This window comes from Dasypus novemcinctus, chromosome 27, assembly GCF_030445035.2.
Source record: "Dasypus novemcinctus isolate mDasNov1 chromosome 27, mDasNov1.1.hap2, whole genome shotgun sequence".
Taxonomy (NCBI): Eukaryota; Metazoa; Chordata; class Mammalia; order Cingulata; family Dasypodidae; genus Dasypus; species Dasypus novemcinctus.
Window position 1 is genome coordinate 40,063,093 of NC_080699.1, and position 17,660 is coordinate 40,080,752.

General features: G+C 44.8%; 1 pseudogene; it reads right to left on the minus strand.

Moving 5' to 3' along the window:
- Positions 1–3,188: 3,188 nt before the first annotated feature.
- On the minus strand, positions 3,189–4,566 carry LOC101425918 (ribose-phosphate pyrophosphokinase 1-like; annotated as a pseudogene).
- Between the last annotated feature and the right edge of the window lie 13,094 nt (positions 4,567–17,660).

Here is a 17,660-nt window from a genome sequence, read left to right on the forward strand (position 1 = left end):
CAGCAGCACTGCACGTGGGCCAGCTCACCACACAGGCCAGGAGGCCCTGGATTTGAACCCTGGACCTCCTATATGGTAGGTTGCCACTCTACCAGTTGAACCCTATTGGCTTTCCTCTTATTTACTTTTAATTTCCCCATGTGCATATCCTTGGTCTGCCAGCAGATGGCACACTTTGGCAGTCCTTTCAGTTCAACGCTTTGTCCAAGTGTGTTTGCTTCAACACAGACTGGATCAATGTGATATAGGTTCCTGCCTGGAGGCCAAGAGCCTTGTGTTTCAAACTTTCTCAGAGGCAGTTCTCCAAACTTTGCCGGCAGCCCCCTCCCTTTTCCTGGGTAGGAAATAATTCCACTCCTTTCTGTGTCCTCAACAACCAGTCCCAGTCAGTAAAGCGGGAGATTGAGAGGGTCGGATCTCTTTAGTCCTGTGCTGGCTCCCAAGGCAAACAAAGGTAAAACCCTACCCAGTCTGGAAGGGCTTGGGGACACAGTAGACCAAATTTGTGGATCAAAATCTAAGTCAACCTTAGGCTGTGTGTCTCTCTCTCCCCTTTCCTGGGGAGGTGGATACCTCGGGTCCCCTTTGTCTGTAGCTGCTGGCTCTGAGGCCTGAGAATTCAAAAGTTTCTATAGTGTGGGGTAGTTTGCCAGCAGTAGCACTGCTACTTTTAACTCACAGTTTTTCCATTGTGATACTTTTCCTTTGTATCTTTGTCTTCTGGGCAGTGTCCAGCTTTCCCCTGGTGTCCTAAACCCTAGAAAATTTTTTCCAGGCTGTTTTTGCCTATCCTCTAGCTATTTTTCTGGTAGAGAATAGAGTCCCATGTCTTTCTGGTCCACCATTTTCCCAGAAGTTGGAAACTATTTTCTTTCAGCACTTTAAATATGTCATCTCACTGTCTTCTTTCCTCCATGGTTTCTGATAAGAAATCAGCACTTCATCTTACTAGACTCCCTTGTACCTAACACATTGTTTTTCTCTTGCAGCTTTCAGAACGCTCTTTTTGTTCTTGGCATTTGACAGTTTGACTACTTTGTGTCTGGATATGGTTCTCTTTGAGTTGATTCTGTTTGGGGTTCATTAGGCTTCTCAAATATCTATATTCACGGTTTTTTATTAAATTTGGGGAATTTTTTTGGCATTTCCTACTGCTCCTTTATTTCTCTCATTCTGGGACTCCCATAATATGTAAATTGAAATGATTGATGGTGTCCCAGGACTCTTAGGCTTTGTTAATCTTTTTTTTTTCCCCATTTTTTTCCTGTTTCTCAATCTAAATCATTTCAGTTGTCTTGTCTTTAACCTTAATGTTCTTCTACCTGCTCCAATCTGCTATTGAAACACTCCTAGGGATTTTTCTTTTCAGTAATTGTGGTCTTCAACTCCAATATTCTGCTTAGTTCCTTTTTAAAATTTCTCTTTATTGAAATTTTCATACAGAGCATTCATTGTTTTCATGATATCCTTTAGTTCTATCGCAGTGTTTTCCTTTATCACCTCAAGAATGTTAAAAACCATGTTTTAAAAGTCATTTTCGGGCGGCGGACTTGGCCCAGTGGTTAGGGCATCCGTCTACCACATGGGAGGTCCACAGTTCAAACCCCAGGCCTCCTTGACCCGTGTGGTGCTGGCCCATATGCAGTGCTAATGCACACAAGGAGTGCCATGCTGCACAGGGGTGCCCCGTGTAGGGGTGCCCCGCATAGGGGAGCCGCACATGCAAGGAGTGCACCCCATAAGGAGAGCCGCCCAGCGCCAAAGAAAGTGCAGCCTTCCTAAGAATGGCACCATCCACGTAGAAATGACGCAGCAAAAAGAAACACAGATTCCCATGCTGCTGACAACAACAGAAGCGGACAAAGAAGATGCAGCAAATAGACACAGAGAACAGACAACCAGGGTGGGGGGGGGAAGGGGAGAGACATAAATAATAAAATTTTTTTTTAAAAAGTCTTTTTCAGTAATGTCCAAAGTCTGGTCTTCTTCATTGATGGTTTTGATTATATATATATATATTTCAAGATGTATTTTATTTATTTATCCCCCCCTTGTTGTTTGTACTCTCTGTGTGCTCGCTATGTCTGTTCATTGTGTGCTCTCTGTCTGCTCATCTTTTTTACAAGGCACGAGAACCGAACCCAGGACCTCCCGAGTGGGAAGTTTGTGCCCAATCACTTGATCCATATCTGCTTCCCCTGGATTATGGCTTATTCCTTTTTTTCCCCATACATATAAAGGTGCTTTCTTAGTTTCCTCTACAAGTGAAAATAACACCAAAATTTAAATAGAAATCTCATGCCATTTGAGAAGCTGAACAGATCCAAGGAAGGAAGATGAAAATTAAATATATTAAATTATTCAAAAAGCACTAACTACACCACTACCTAAAATCTACTACCATGGTGGTAACAGGCTAAGGAAGATTAAGCTACAGCAAGATCATGTAGTAGTTGGAGATTACCCAGCTTTCCATAAGACTATGGTACACTGATCATTTGGTCCTAAGAGGATATTTGGCTGGGAAGTGGTCAAGATGGCTGAAGATAAAGCCAAGTCAAAAGGAACAGGTTCAAAGGAGAATCCAAGATGCACAGTCCCCAAGGCATTTATAATTATCCATTCTTCCTCCCAAGCAGCATTTATTGCTCTGTGCTGCCTCTCTGATGACTCCACACAAAGGCTGCTCAAGATGACAACTGCTTGTCACTACCTTAAGGGAAGCTCAGGTTTTGGGTTGTCTAGGGCTCTGGCAGTAATGTAGCAGAGACCTTGGAGAACTTGTGATACTTTGAGGGAGAGGAGGATCTGGGCTGGCTTGGTTGCTAATTGTTCTGAACAAAGAAAACCCTGAAACTTTCCTAAGCAAAGCCATCTAAACTTCCCCAGGCACATTCAAAACACCCCCTACACCCTCAAAAGTCTAAAAGCTTGCTGCAGCTGAGCTGTATTTAAAATGACAAGGGTCACAAAATCTAAGAAGCCAGAATGAGCCAACGCAGGTAGGAAATGCCAGCAATTAATCTCAGTATGTCTTTCCTCAATTTAGGAGATGCTCTAATACACCTGTTGGGATGTAGAAAGTTAACGGGAACAAGCTGGGAATTCTGCTGAACTTTTATCAAATACCAAGGAAAAACAAAGGGCAGGGTTGATTTTGTTTTTTAGAAGCCTCAGCAGTTATTCTATTATAAAGGGTCATGGCTAAAGAGGTAGAAAACAGATTCCACTTTGTGAGTTCTCCTGATGGCTTCTGTAAGGATCCACGGAGATGTCGATCACCTGCCTTTTGGAGCAATGCTTCATCCTATCCACCTGAGGTATGGTATTGGTGACTAGTACTGCTTCAAAACATAAATTGTTGGGAAGCAGATGTGGCTCAACTGATAGAGCATCCACCTACCACATGGGAGATCCAGGGTTCAAACCCAGGGCCTCATGGCCCATGTGATGAGCTGGCCCATGCGCAGCGCTACCGCGCACAAGGAGTGCCGTGCCACACCGGGGTGTCCCCTGCATAGGGGAGCCCATGCACAAAGAGTTCACCCCGCAAGGAGAGCTGCCCCGTGTGAAAATAAAAATGCAACCCTCCCAGGAGTGATGCCACACACACAGAGAGCTGATGCAGCAAGATGACACAACAAAAAGAGACACAGATTCCCGGTGCCGCTGACAAGAATACAAGTGGATACAGAAGAACACACAGCAAATGGACACAAGAGAGCAGACAACGGGGGTAGGGGGGAGAAAGAGGAGAGAAATAAATAAAAAATAAGTCTTAAAAAACAAACAAACAAACACAAATTATTGACGCAAGAAGTGGCTAAGCCAGAAAAGTTTCCATGAGTAAAGATAGCATAAACGCTGGTGGCTTGAGCTGATAGAAGTTTGTCAGCTACATGGCAGATTACACCACAGATGTGAGCCATGTCATCCACAAGGACAGCCATCAGTCCTTCACATCTCCCACCGGCACCACGTTGTCCACTCCATTGGCCTTCTTCGTTCTTTGTGAATCACGTCAAAGTCTACGGTTAACGGGTCTGCAGTGGAGGTCACTCCCAGCATCACCAGCATCTGGTGATACAACAGCACAGTTCCTTCACTCAGAGATACTTCAGGACAGCTGGCTCCACGTACAAATTGTCCACTAGGCAATCAAAAGAGCCCTGAATTTGAGGGGCATGTAGGTCCGTGGTGATGCTATGATCTTTGCCTGCTACAGATATCCTGTTTGGGACAAGCTTGGCCAAGATTGGGGCCTGGCTCTTATCCTTTTTATTCTTCTGGGCGTAAGGGAGGCATGGGACGACTGCAGACTGCCTGAAGCAACCTTGCAGGCATTAATCATAACCAAAATCTCCATGAGATTGTTGTCGATTTCACCAATTCCACTCTGAACAATGCAGACTCCTTTCCGCATATACTCTCTCCAAGATTGACACAGGTCTCCTTGTTGCTGAATTTCTTAGTCATCGCCTTGCCCAGCTCCAGGCCCAGGCAGTTGGCAATTTTCTGGGGTCAGTCCTGATGGGAGCTGCCCCTGAAGATTTTGATATTTAGCATCTTGGCCAGCTACCCTAGGAACTCGTCACTCAGATCGCGGCTGCTCCTGAGGCAGGAACACGCGCCACACCAGGGGCTCGGTACTGAGTGCCTCCCGGTGCTCTTCTACCATCTTGCATCTCATTCTTTTTCACCAGCCGTCTCTTCCTGTTTTTGTTTGTATTGTAACTTTTTGTTGAACACTGTACATTTTAATATTTTATTTGAAAGGGTTACCTCGGGAATTTATTTCCTGAGCTTTCTGTTCCTTAAGTTTCTATCCAGCTAATGACATGACAGAGATTTCCTTGCATGCCAGGCGCTAACAAAAACAAACAAATAAACAAAACAACAACAAAACGCCTTTCCCAGTGTCTACCTTTACTGAGCCTGTGTCTCGTCCTGGACTTGTTTTCACTCATGGCCTTAGGAATTCTCGCTCTACCCTCTCCCCAGCCCAGCTGCTTTATTGTATTTTAAAGTAAGTAATCCTTTGCCCCAGACTGCCCTAATTGTTTCATATATTGTTTAGCTGTCTGGAAGCTGCTTCTGCCTTCAGGGCAAGTTCTGGGAAGGCGGGCCAGACAGGAGCTTCCCGATTCTGCCCTGCAGATTGGCAATGATATTCAGGCACCGCAGCATGCACACGGGAGTCATCCTGTACCTCCAGAACGTGGCCAGGCACCCCCAGTGGCAGCCGAGGCAGGCGCCACATTGTGCCGGGAGGGCCTGCGGGAGGAGCTAGCAGGGGCGCCCTGAGGCTCTATCCTGTTTAAAGCTGATTTTTCTTGATTTGGCACTTGCCCAGTTATTGCAACCCTTTAACTGTTTTCTGGAATTTTGAGTAAGATAGCTCTGCCAGTTGTGTGTGTGTGTGTTTGTTTGTTTTTCAGGAGGTACTGAGGATTGAACCCAGGACTTTGTACTTGGGAAACAGGTGCTCAACCACTTGAGCCACATCCGTTCCCCAGCTTTGCCAGTTTTTGCTATTAGTTCAAAAATTCTTTGGGGGAAAACACCCTGGAACATCTTATACTGCTATCTTGGTCTACCAGAAGTCCCTAGCACTTTTTTTAAATTTGTGGTGTTTTTTTTTTCAAGGAGGCACTGGGGATTGAACCCAGGACCCTGTTATGGAGAGCAGGACTCAATCACTGAGCTACACCCACTCCCCTACCACTGTTACATTGTCTTTCTTTGATTTGGTGCTTACACTGTTACTGTAGTACTTTAACGTTTCCTGGAGCTTTGAGAAATGTGTTTCTTCCAGTTCTTGCTGCTGTTCAAAACTTTTGTTGGAGGGCTAGAACCCTGAATCTTCTCACCCCAAAATCTTAATTTGGTTGAGTGAGATAGTTTTTCAAGGGCTCTGAGAAGATCAAATTTCTGACCCGTAAAACAGAGGGTGCCATATGACCCAGTAATTCCATTCCTAGGTATATACTAATAGCAATGAAAACATATATCCATGCTAAAACTTGTCCACAAATGTTTATAGCAGAATTATTCATAATAACTGGGAAGTGGAGGCATTTTAAATGTCCATCATTGGATGAATGGTGAAATAAAATGTGGTATATCCACACAATGCAATATTATTTGCCAAAAATAAGAGCCATAAATGGAGTTCTGATACATGCTATAACATGGGTAAAACTTGAAAACATGATGCTAAGTAAAAGGAGCCAGACACAAAAGGACAAATATTTATGATTCTATTTATAAAAACATCAAGAATAGACAAATCTATAGACAGAAAGTAGATAGGTAGCTGCCTAAGGCTGGAAGAGGGGAAAGGGTTGGAGGGTATAATAGTATCTTGTTTACTTAACAAGGTTTTGTTAATAAAAGAAAGAAAAAAAGAGAGACATGAGCCATTCCCCATCCCACTATAAAAGTAATACACATCCATTGCAGAAACTTTGGAAAATACAGAAATAGATGAAGAATAATAGAGCAGTCATTTATAATCCCACTAACCAGAAAGTTAATACTTTGATTTATTTTTCCTTCCAGTCTCTTTAAATCCACCATTGAAATTATTCCATATATGCAAATGTGCATTCTTTAAAATAATGGTCATATCACATAAACCTATTTCTGACATTTATTCTTATTTTGAATTATTTAACTGGGATGGATTCCTAAAAGTGAAATAAGTGAGCCTCGCGGAGTTTTTTTGAATGTCAAATGAGATAATGACACAACAGAAATTTGGAAATTAGAAGAGCACTATACAAGCGTGAGCTGCTATTGTAATGTCGTTGTCTTGCTCCAAACTTGCTCCTCCTCCTGAATTCTCCCTTTTGCTGAATCAAACTGGCACGACCACCACAACCGTAAACGGCCTCCACTGCCTGCTGTGGTGCCTTGAGCACGTCTTACGTGCCATGAATGGGCTCCGTGGGCAGGCGCTTTGTGCCTTACTCCCCGCTAGGAAGGTGCTATTACCCTATTTTACAAAGAGCACACTGCCTTTTTTTTTTTTAAGATTTAATTTTGGTTTATTTCTCTCCCCTTCCTCCCCTCCCCATTGTCTGCTCTCTGTCCATTCGCTGTGTGTTCTTCTGTGCCCGCCTGTATTCTTGTCAGCGGCACTGGGAAGCTGTGTCTCTTTTTGTTGAGTCATTTTGCTGCGTCAGCTCTCTTTGTGTGTGGCGCCACTCCTGGGCAGGCTGCACTTTTCACATGCCGGGCAGCTCAGTGCAGGGCACACTCCTTGCGCGTGGGGCTCCCCTACGCGGGGAACACACCTGCGGGGCACGGCACTCCTTGTGCGCATCAGCACTGCGCATGGGCCAGCTCCACACCAGTTAGGAGGCCCTGGGTTTGAACCGTGGACCTCCCATGTGGTAGGGGGATGCTCTATCAGTTGGGCCAAATCCGCTTCCCCATACTGTGCTTTGGTGAAATTAATGCCTCTAAGGTCACACAGCAGGAACGTGTAGAGCAGATGTTTGAGCCCTGAAATTTATCTGAATTAAAATCCCTGCTTTACCCACCCTGTTATCCTGATACCCCTGCCCTGGCCTCTCCCCAGTGCACATCCTCCTGTAGCCACTATGAGCTTGGCCCTTTCTAGCCCCTGTCCCATCTGCCCTGGAACGGTTCTGATGCTTTCTCCCCTGGACTTCTGCCATAGTCCCTGGTGCAGTCAAGTTCTACAGTCTGTCCTCCTGCTGACAGAGTGATCTTCTAAAAACGCAGATCTGACCATCATTTAGTGGTTTCCCGTAGCTGTCAAGATAAAGTTCAATATATTTATCTGATCGTGCTCACCCTTCACGTTTCCTCTTCTCCCTCAAGGCTCCCGTGCTCTGTCATGCCGCTTCGTGCTTCCATGTCACTCGCCGCAGCCTCTGCTTGGCTCACGCCTGCTGGCCATACGTACCTTCTTCATCAGGGTGACTCCTTCTGCCTTTTCAAACTCAGTTTAAGCATTGTTTCCTTCAGAAAGTCTTCCCTGTTATCGTAAGACTTTTTTTAAAAACACTGAATTAAGAGGTTTTATTCACTAAGAAAATTGAGGACAAGAAACATACCTTATTTAATTTTATGATCTTAGTAAATTACATGGCACATACTAGGTAATTAATAAATAACTGTTCACTGAATTATTTTGTGATGTTGGTATAGATGGTTTCATCAGGAATTATGGGCTACTTTAATAAAATCTATGTCCAGAAAATAAATACTCTGCTCTACATAGCATGTGAAATATTGTGTTCGGTTTTGCATTTCACATTCTTAGAAGCTGATTTACAAATTGGAATGTGTGCAGAGATTCATCAAGGATGCTAAGAAGGTCTGGAAACACAATCTAAAATGGTTGAAGAAACTGAGTCTGTTTACATTGAAGAAAAGACTTTGAAAGTGAGGAGGGCAGAATGGGACATGACAACCATCTTCAAATACGTGAAAAGGATTAGGTCAATATAAAGAAAAAAACTGTAGCCAATAGAGCTTTTTTTCTTTTTTCTTTGAGGAAGCACTGGGGATTGAACCCAGGACCTCATACATGGGAAATAGGTGATCACCACTGAGCTACATCCGCTCCCCACCAATAGAGGTTTGAGATTCTCTGTCCTCCCATTCAGTTATTGTCGAAGGGATTTATGTATAGGATACAAAGATGCACTCAAATTCCTTCAAACTCTGTAATTTGGGGCATCCCAAGCTGAGTAATTTCACATCTGCTTTTCTGAAAAGCAAGTGACAAGTGCACAACTATCAGAGTGGCTAAAATCCAAAATACTGACAACACCAAATGCTGATGAGGATGTGGAGCAATGGGAACACTTACTTTTCTGCTGGTGGGAATGCAAAATGGTTCAGTCACTTGGAAGACAGTTTGGCAGACAACGCTAAACATAGGTTTATCATATGATCCAGCCCTTGCGTTCCTATTTACTCAAAGGAGTTGAAAACTTATGTCCAAACAAAAACCTACACACGAATGTTTCTAGCAACTTGATTCATAATTGCCTCAAATTGGAAGCAACCAACATGCCTTTCCATGGTGAATGGATAAACAAACTGTGAATGTTATTCAGTGATGAAACTAAATGAGGGAAGCAGATGTAGCTCAAGTGGTTGGGCTCCCGTCTACCATATGGGAGGGCCAGGGTTTGATTCCCAGGGCCTCCTGGTGAAGCAAGCTGGTCTGCACAGTGAGTTGGCTTAAGCGGAGAGCTAGCCCACGTGGAGTGCTGGAAATCATGGCAAGCTGGCCCAAGCAGACTTGGCTGGTACAGCAAGATGATGCAACAAAAAGAGAAACAGAGGAGAGACAATAAGAGATGCAGCAGGCAAGGGAGCTGAGGTGGTGCAAGAGATTGAGTGCCTCTTTCCCACTCCACAAGGTCCCAGGATCAGTTCCTGGAGATGCCTAATGAGAATACAAGCAGACACAGAGGAACGCACAGTGAATGGACACAGAGAGCAGACAACAGGGGTGAGGGGAATAAATAAATCTTTTTTAAAAAAATTTAAAAACCAGATGAGCTACTATCAAGTCAAGAAAAAATATAGAGGAACCTTGAATATTTCTTGACCAGTGAAAAACTCCAATCTGAAAAGGCTACATAATATATGATTCCAATCATGTGATACTGTGGAAAAGGCAAAGCTACAGCGACAGTAAAAGGTCAATGGCTTCCATGGGTCCAGGGTGGGATGGGAGAGGAATGAGTGGATGGAGCACAGGGCATTTTTAGCACAGAGAAACTATTCAGTATCATAGTATAATGGTGAAATTACACATTTGTCAAAACCCATACAACTCTACATACAAAGAATGAATCCTTGTGAAAACTGTGGCCTTTAGTTGCTAATAATGTATCAGTTCTGCTTTATCAACTATAACAAGTGCCCCATACTAATAAAAGATGTTAATAACAGAGGAAATTAAGTGTGTACAAGGGGGAGGGTACACAGGCACCTAATCATTTGAGCCACCTCTACGCCCTGTTTTGTTGGTTCTCTCATTATGTTTTCCTCCTTGTGTCTCTTATTGTGTCATCTCGTTGTGTCAGCTCGCCGTGCCTGCTGGTAGCATCTTCTTGCTGTCTTGCTTGTCTTCTTTAGGAGGCACTGGAAACCAAATCTGGGACCTCCCATGTGGTAGGTGGGAGCTCAATTGCTTGATCCACATCTGCTTCCCAACAGGCAGTTTAAAATGCCCTCATTTCCTACAGAAGTATTCTCCCCAGAGCTTTTCATTCTGCCTTATGGTGGTCTATTTTATGTCTCAATGGTAATATTTTGTCCCAGGAAACCATGGAGTTTTCATTAGCCTTCCAATGTTTTCAAGCAATGCCTGCTGCTTCCCACCCTGAGTAGGCTTTGACTTAAGCCAAGGAGAGGAGTGCCTTGGGTCAGTTCTTTGGGTAGTCCCTAGGTAGGGTAGATCAGACAAACGCAACTAGCAAGGGCAGTTAAATAGGCTACACACTGTGACAACTTTTCCAAAGTGATTTGCAACCAAAGACAGATTTTCAGCTTTCAAAACTGAGCTTTTGGATCACTCTTGCACTGGTCTCTTCTAAGGCCCTGGCATGAACTCAACAATTTTATATCGTTTGTCCTTACGAGGGCACTCAAAATTGTATAAGTTTTAGACCTTACCCAACCTGCTGACCAGCAAAATGAAACTTAGAATATGCATGGGTGTGTAGGCATGTGTGCAGACAGGCCTACATACCCAGATTGTAATCAGTTAAATAATATTATCTTTGAAAACAAATTCTACTTACACACTTACTCCAGGTCAAGATTCCTTCCCATGCCCAGACCCTGCTCTGGTATAAAATTTGGGTGCTCAAAATTGATTTTGAGTAGGTCATATTTTCAACTTCTTGACTTGTTTGATAAAATCAGGTCTTTGTTTTAGCCTAGACCATAGACAGTAGAAGGAAGTCTCCATACATTAACATATTTAAATCTTAATTACCTGTTCAGGTGGTAAAGGTGTGGTAAGTTAAACCTGTTCCTCAAGCAATTAAGGCCTGATGTCACCTGTTTAGCATCAGCCGCAGAGAGAACAGGTAAGTGTTCTTAGGAGAGAAAGGTGGGAAAGCTAGGTGACTTTCTAACTAGAGTTGCGTTTGTGTAGAGTGGCTTCTCTGTTTATTATTAGAAGTGCGATTTAAAAAAATATCACAAAACCACATTAAAATGCAAGCAAAAAGAAAGGAAAGCCATTTACACATTTTTCATGTACCCACTGAGGGTTTTATTAGACTAACATTTCTCCAATATTTGGTGGAGAGCTTGATGTGATCAGAAGGTCATAAGTTTCTGAGTTAGGCAAACCAGGATGCACTGTCTTTTTCTGCTAGCTATTGGTTTTCAGTTGTGGGCAAGTTATTTAACCTCTCTGAGCCTCAATTTCCTCCTCCGTGAAATGGGATAATACTCATTTTACAAATCTCAACTCTGTCTTGCATTTTCAGTTTCTCACCTTCCGCTGGTAACTTTTTCTCGGTGACAATTATCAATAACAACAAAACTCACCACCCACATCCTATCTCCTAATTCTCTTTCAACAGGGAACATCTTTGAAAAGCAGTTTATACTTATTAGTGCTCCTTTCTCCCAATCCACTTAAACATTTACTTTCTGCAAGTAACTTTTATGCTTACCACGAAATGACCAGTGATCAAGTTTGATGGTCTCCAGGCTCAGTGGTTATTTATTTTTTTCCCCTAAATAATTCCCACTATAAAAACTGACCCATCTCTGCTGTATTAGCAGCCTTTAGCAAACTGAGACAGTAGATAACTCTCCAGATTCTCATCCCAACCTCTCTCCAAGCTTTTTTCCAAGTAGTTCCTATGCACATCACCTGGAGATTTTGCTGGCACTTTATCATTCCCACCTCTTCCCATCCCTGTAATTGTCTCATTTCCCCTATTTCTGTCAATGACATCATCACCATATTCTCCCAGGAACCAGGTTTGGACTCTTCTTGCTCTTCCTCTCCTTCTCCACGCTCATCTACCGATTCGCTTGGGCCAATGACTGGACAAGATTATACATCTTGTCTCCTTCCCAATCTCACCGCCTCTGTCTTAGTTCTACTCACACTTCTCTTTCCACAACATCACGGTAGACTCCTGGCTGGTCTGCTTGCATCTATAGTCCATTCTTCAGATAGCTGTCACTAATTTTTCCCCTAATATCCAACACTAATTATGCTCTTGTCCAAATATTTCTAGGGCTCCTCACTGGGTTTTTTTCCTGTTTTTTTTTTCTTTTTCTTTTTTAAGAAAAACCACCTACCATAGCACTTTGATGAGTGACTTCTTACAAACCTTGTGCTCTAGTTCAGTAAAACCATCACATATTCTCTTACATGCCCGTGCTTTCCAGCACCGTCCCCTGCTCACGCTGTTCCTTCTAGCCTTCTTGGTCTATTCTTGACACTGCATGTGCACAACGTATCTAGATTCCCAGGAGGGCTCAAATATAGCCTCTTCTCTGATCCTTGCCCGACATCCTCAGCTAGATGTAACCAACATCCTCCTCCTCTGAACTCCTTGAAAACAGCTGGTTCTCCTCTTTCACTCTGTGACTTTCCATCAAGTACTGCACCCATTCATGCACATGTTTTATCCTCTGTACCAGGCTGTACAGCTCCTTCAATTAAGTGTCCATTCAGCAAATATTTTTGAATGCCTATTTAGCACAGACAGTATGCAAGATTGTGAAATCACAGAAAGATACAAAACGCAGGTCCTTTTCTCCAGGATCTCTTGGTTTAGTTATTGAAAAGTAGAGAAAATAAATTATTAATATTTTGCTTACTGGGAATGGATGTGGGCACCTGCCTCCCACATGGGAGGTCCCAGGTTTAGTTCCCCATACCTCCTAAAAAGAAGACGAGCAGATACAGAGAGCATGCAATGAGTGCAAACAACAAGGAGGGAGAGAAATAAATAGATCTTTAACAAACAAATATTTTGTTTACTAAGAATATGACAGAGGTATGTACGGAGTGTTTCCGGGAGCGTGAAGAAGGCAAGTGTAACTCAGCCTTGGAGAAGAAGTGGGAGAGCAGAAAACTTCCACAGGCTGGTGAAGTTTGAGCCAGGTCTTAAATACCGAGTCAGTCACAGATGAGGGGGAAAGGCAGTGTGGGTAAGAGACAAGATAATTGAAGGCTACCAGTTCCCTGAGACCAAAGTTTATAACTTTCCTCTCCCGCAGTGTTCAAACACCTGTGTGGAGATCAGGACGTTCCATTGCAAAGGGCTCACCATTCAGATGTGTAATGAGCAAATAAATGCAAGAAGTGAGTTGTCAGAAAGTTATATTTTATCTAATTTTATATTTTTAATTTATGACCATTGTTACTCTGTTGTTAAATATGCTCTAATGAAATGGTAGTGATAGTACACAACTATCTCTTAATTAAGTGCTTTTATTTGGGAAACTGAAAACTAATCACTTAAAATCAGTTGCTCCAATTAAAAAAAAATGTTTTCCTGGTCCGTGATATTCAAGAATTGAGCAACCACTGCTTTACAGTAGTGACTCTCAAAACTACTAGAGGATCAACATTTTTTGAAAACCTTTAAAAATATACATTTATTCCCTTATGCCAACCTAGCCTTGGTGATTCAGAATTTCTGAGGTTGGAGCTTAGGACATAGCTTTTTTTTTTTTTTTTTTAAAGATTTATTTATTTATTTAATTTTCTCCCCCACCCACCCCGGTTGTCTGTTCTGTGTCTATTTGCTGTGTCTTCTTTGTCTGCTTCTGTTGTCGCTTCTGTTGTCGTCAGCAGCACAGGAATCTGTAGTTTCTTTTGGCTGCATCATCTTGTTGTGTTAGTTCTCCGTGTGTGCAACGCCGTTCCTGGGCAGGCTGCACTTTGTTTCACGCTGGGTGGCTCTCCTTACGGGGTGCACTACTTGTGCGTGGGGCTCCCCTACGCGGGGGACACCCCTGCGTGGCAGGGCACTCCTTGCGCGCATCAGCACTGCGCATGGGCCACATTCCACATGGGTCAGGGAGGCCCAGGGTTTGAACCACGGACCTCCCATGTGGTAAACGGATGCTCTAAACACTGGGCCAAGTCCGCCGCCGAGGATGTAGCCTTTTTATTAAACAGTTGATTCTGAAAAGCATCCTAACATGGCAGCAATTCTCTCAGGCTGGTTTGCCTCATCCTTAATAGGTGATTAATTAAGGAGTGTCAGGTGAATGAATGGGTGCTGCTCATAGAAGGATACCTTTAGGAACATACTCTTTACTCTTTTTTTTCCCAAGAAAGAAATGTACACATCTTAAGTATGCAAGGAACTTAACTCTTTAAGGAGAAAGTCTAATTCTTAAGAAGGTAGAAGAAAGAGGAGCTTATTTTAGGGCCTTTTGTTTTTGTGCCTAACATGAAAAATGGCACTGTTCTAGTTCTCTAGTCTGCTGAGAGCAATATATGAGAAATGGGTTGTCTTTAACAGTGTGAATTTATTAGTGTACAGATTTATAGTTCTGAGGCAGTGAAATGTCCAAATCAAGGCATCATCGAGCCGATACTTTCTTCCTGAAGACCGGCTGCCGGCGATCCTGGACCCCTCTGTCACATGGCACGGCACGTGGAGGCATCTGCTGGGCTCTCCCTTCTCTTCCGGGTTTCATTGCTTCCAGCTTCTTGCTTCCATGGCCTTTTCTTTCTTTGTCTGGATTTCATTCTCTCATGAAGGACTCCAGTAAGGGGATGAAGGCCCACCCTGAATCAGCTGGGTCACATCTTAAGTTAGGCTCCTACTCACCGAAAGGTCCTACCTACAATGAGTCCACACCCCCAGGAATGGGTTAATTTTAAGAAAACGCTTTTTCCGGGTTACATATGCTTCAAACCATCACAGGCACTCTTGAAATTTTTGGAAACTGACATGACCATATTTTGAATGAAAAATTATTGCATTGCAAAACTAGTTATGCTCCTGCTATTTAATTAAAAAAAGGGTAACACTTCAAAGTCAAGAACATTGATTAATGATTCTTCAGTGACTGGAAAATGCAAATAAACTTTTTTCAGGACCTAACTAAAATAGATTGAAGACCCCTTAAATCATTTTCCTGTACTTCCTTGTTCCATTCCCTGTTAGTAGAACTCATTGGTATGACTCTCCAGCTGCTCTGGTAATTTCACTTTGGGTTTCTCCCAGCATTTACTTATTTACTTTTTTTTTCTAATGAAGAGAAAAAAAATTTGTATTCATATCTCACAAAACCAAACCCCATATTCTTTTTTTTTCTTTCCCTTTAGCATTTTGTACCTTTTGCTACAAAAACACTACAATTTTTTTGTTAACAAAAGTCCCTGGCTTGCATTAGTTATATTTAACTAATGTATAGGCATTTAGATCTGTACAAATTTAGCAATCTCTGAGCACAGGTCCCTGACTTTGTGGATGGGGAAACAGGCCCTAGATAGCTACATGACTAACCCAAGGCCACAGAATAGAGCTAGGACTTGTGCAGTCACTGGAGACTGTTTCCATAATATTCCCCCCACCCCACTCCCCCGCACCCTACATGGCTCCCTTGTCTGCTTGCTCCTTGTTTTTTTGCTTGTTGTTTGCACTCATTGTCCGCTCATTGTCTAGGGGTTTGTTTTTTTTCTTTAGAAGGCACTGGAAATCCAACCCTGGACCTCCCATGTGAGAGGCAGGTGCTCAACTGCTTGAGGCACGTCTGCGCCCCTCCATTATATATTTTTTTAATTTTTAATTTATTTATCTCCCCTCCCCCCTCCCCATTTTCTGCTCTTTATGTCCATTCGCTGTGTGTTCTTCTGTGTCCGCTTGCATTCTTGTCAGCAGCACCAGGAATCTGTGTCTCTTTTGGTTGCATCATCTTGCTGCGTCAGCTCTTCGTCTGTGCAGCGCCACTCCTGGGCGGGCTGCGCTTTTTTCAAGCAGGCTGGCTTTCCTTGCGGGGTGCACTCCTTGCATGTGGGCCTCCCCTACGCGGGGGACACCCCTGCGTGGCATGGCACTCCTTGTATGCATCAGCACTGCGCATGGGCCAGCTCACCACGTGGGTCAGGAGGCCCTGGGTTTGAACCCTGGACCTCCCATATGGTAGGTGGATGCCCTATCAGTTGAGCCACGTCTGCTTCTCCATCCATAATATTTTGACATAAACTTACACTAGGTAATATGTTGCTTTAACCTCCCACTCCCTTTATATTTGAGTCTCTTCATTCCTTTTCACTATTTTCATGTGCATTTTTCCTTAGGTTGTACAAATTAGTCAAGTGAGACAGGTTTTACAATTCCCCCTTGACAGAGAAGCCGAGAGAGTCCCAAGCGAGTAGGGATTTGCTCATAGTTAGCTAAATGGATGTCAGCTCTAGAACTAGGATCAGAAGCAGGATAAACTAGGCTCTGGAATAGTGCACAGCCTTTGTGAGCGCCTCCGTGTGAGGGGCCCTGCCGCACAACACTCCCAAGAAATCCGTAGTCAGGGGTATAGGAGCGGTGCAGAAGCGAGCAGAGAAGCAAGCGCCACGATGGGAAACAGCACCCAAGGGAGGCAGAAGCGGGTGCAATTACATCCATGGAGCAGAGGAAGAGCGAATGTGTTTTCAACAGGTAGGGTAGATATTGGAGAGAAGACCTTGCAGGCATAGCAACCGTATTAAAAAGGGCTCAGAAATGGAAAAGAGTGGGGTGCCTTTGGGGAACCGGGCGAGAGCAGGGCATCATGTGGCGCAGCGGCGCGGAATTAGGCTGGAAAATCCAGGCTTGCTCTCATTGCACCACTCTGCTGGCTCCATGGCCACGTCTCTTCCTTTTTCCTGCCAGTGTCCTCTGGGTTGAGATCCTGTTTTCTGTTTATTTAGCTGAGCCCAAAGGGCTTGGATCCAGCCCTCTGCAGAGGATGGTACATAAATCACGCGTCCATGGAGAGGAAACAAAGCCCGTGGGGGGGCCTGCCCGTGGAGAGATGGGCACCGGACATGCGAGCCGAGGGGGCAGGCGGCCCAGGCCGGTGACCTCCAGCTGAGGAAGCGACAGGAAGGCTCTCGTCCTAAGCCCGCGGTCGGGGGGCCTGGGCTGAGGTCGGGGGGCCTTGCACCAGGCGGGAGGCAGCCAGTCCCGGCTTGAGGGGTCGCCGGAGGAAGGTCAGGGGCGGCGGGATGGAGGTCAAAGTGTGGGAACAAGGGGGGGCGCTGCGGGGGTGGGGCCTGGGAGGAGCAGGTTCCTGGGGGGGGGGGGGCTTCCGTGGACAATCCTGGACCCGAGCAATCCATCCTGTTTTGAATAAAACCCTTTCCAGCACCCGAAGAGGGCGGTACCCAGAGGAGCCCGGCAAACACCCAGCGCGGGCTGGGGGTGGGGGCGGTGGGGGTTCGCCCCGCCTTAGCAGAGCCCCGGCTCCCGCGCGCCCCCCGCGCCCCCCGGACCCCCTCAACCAACTCCGCCGAGCCGCGCGGCCGCCGGGGCGGGGCCGGGCAGCGGCAGGCGCGAGGCCGGGCCCGGGCGGGCCTTGTCGGCTCCCGATTGGGTGTCGCCTCGCGAAGGGCGGTGCCGGGGAGGAGCTGCAGAAGGGCATTGGGCGCCGCAGAAGGGGGCGGGGCGCTGTGACGTCAGTTCCGG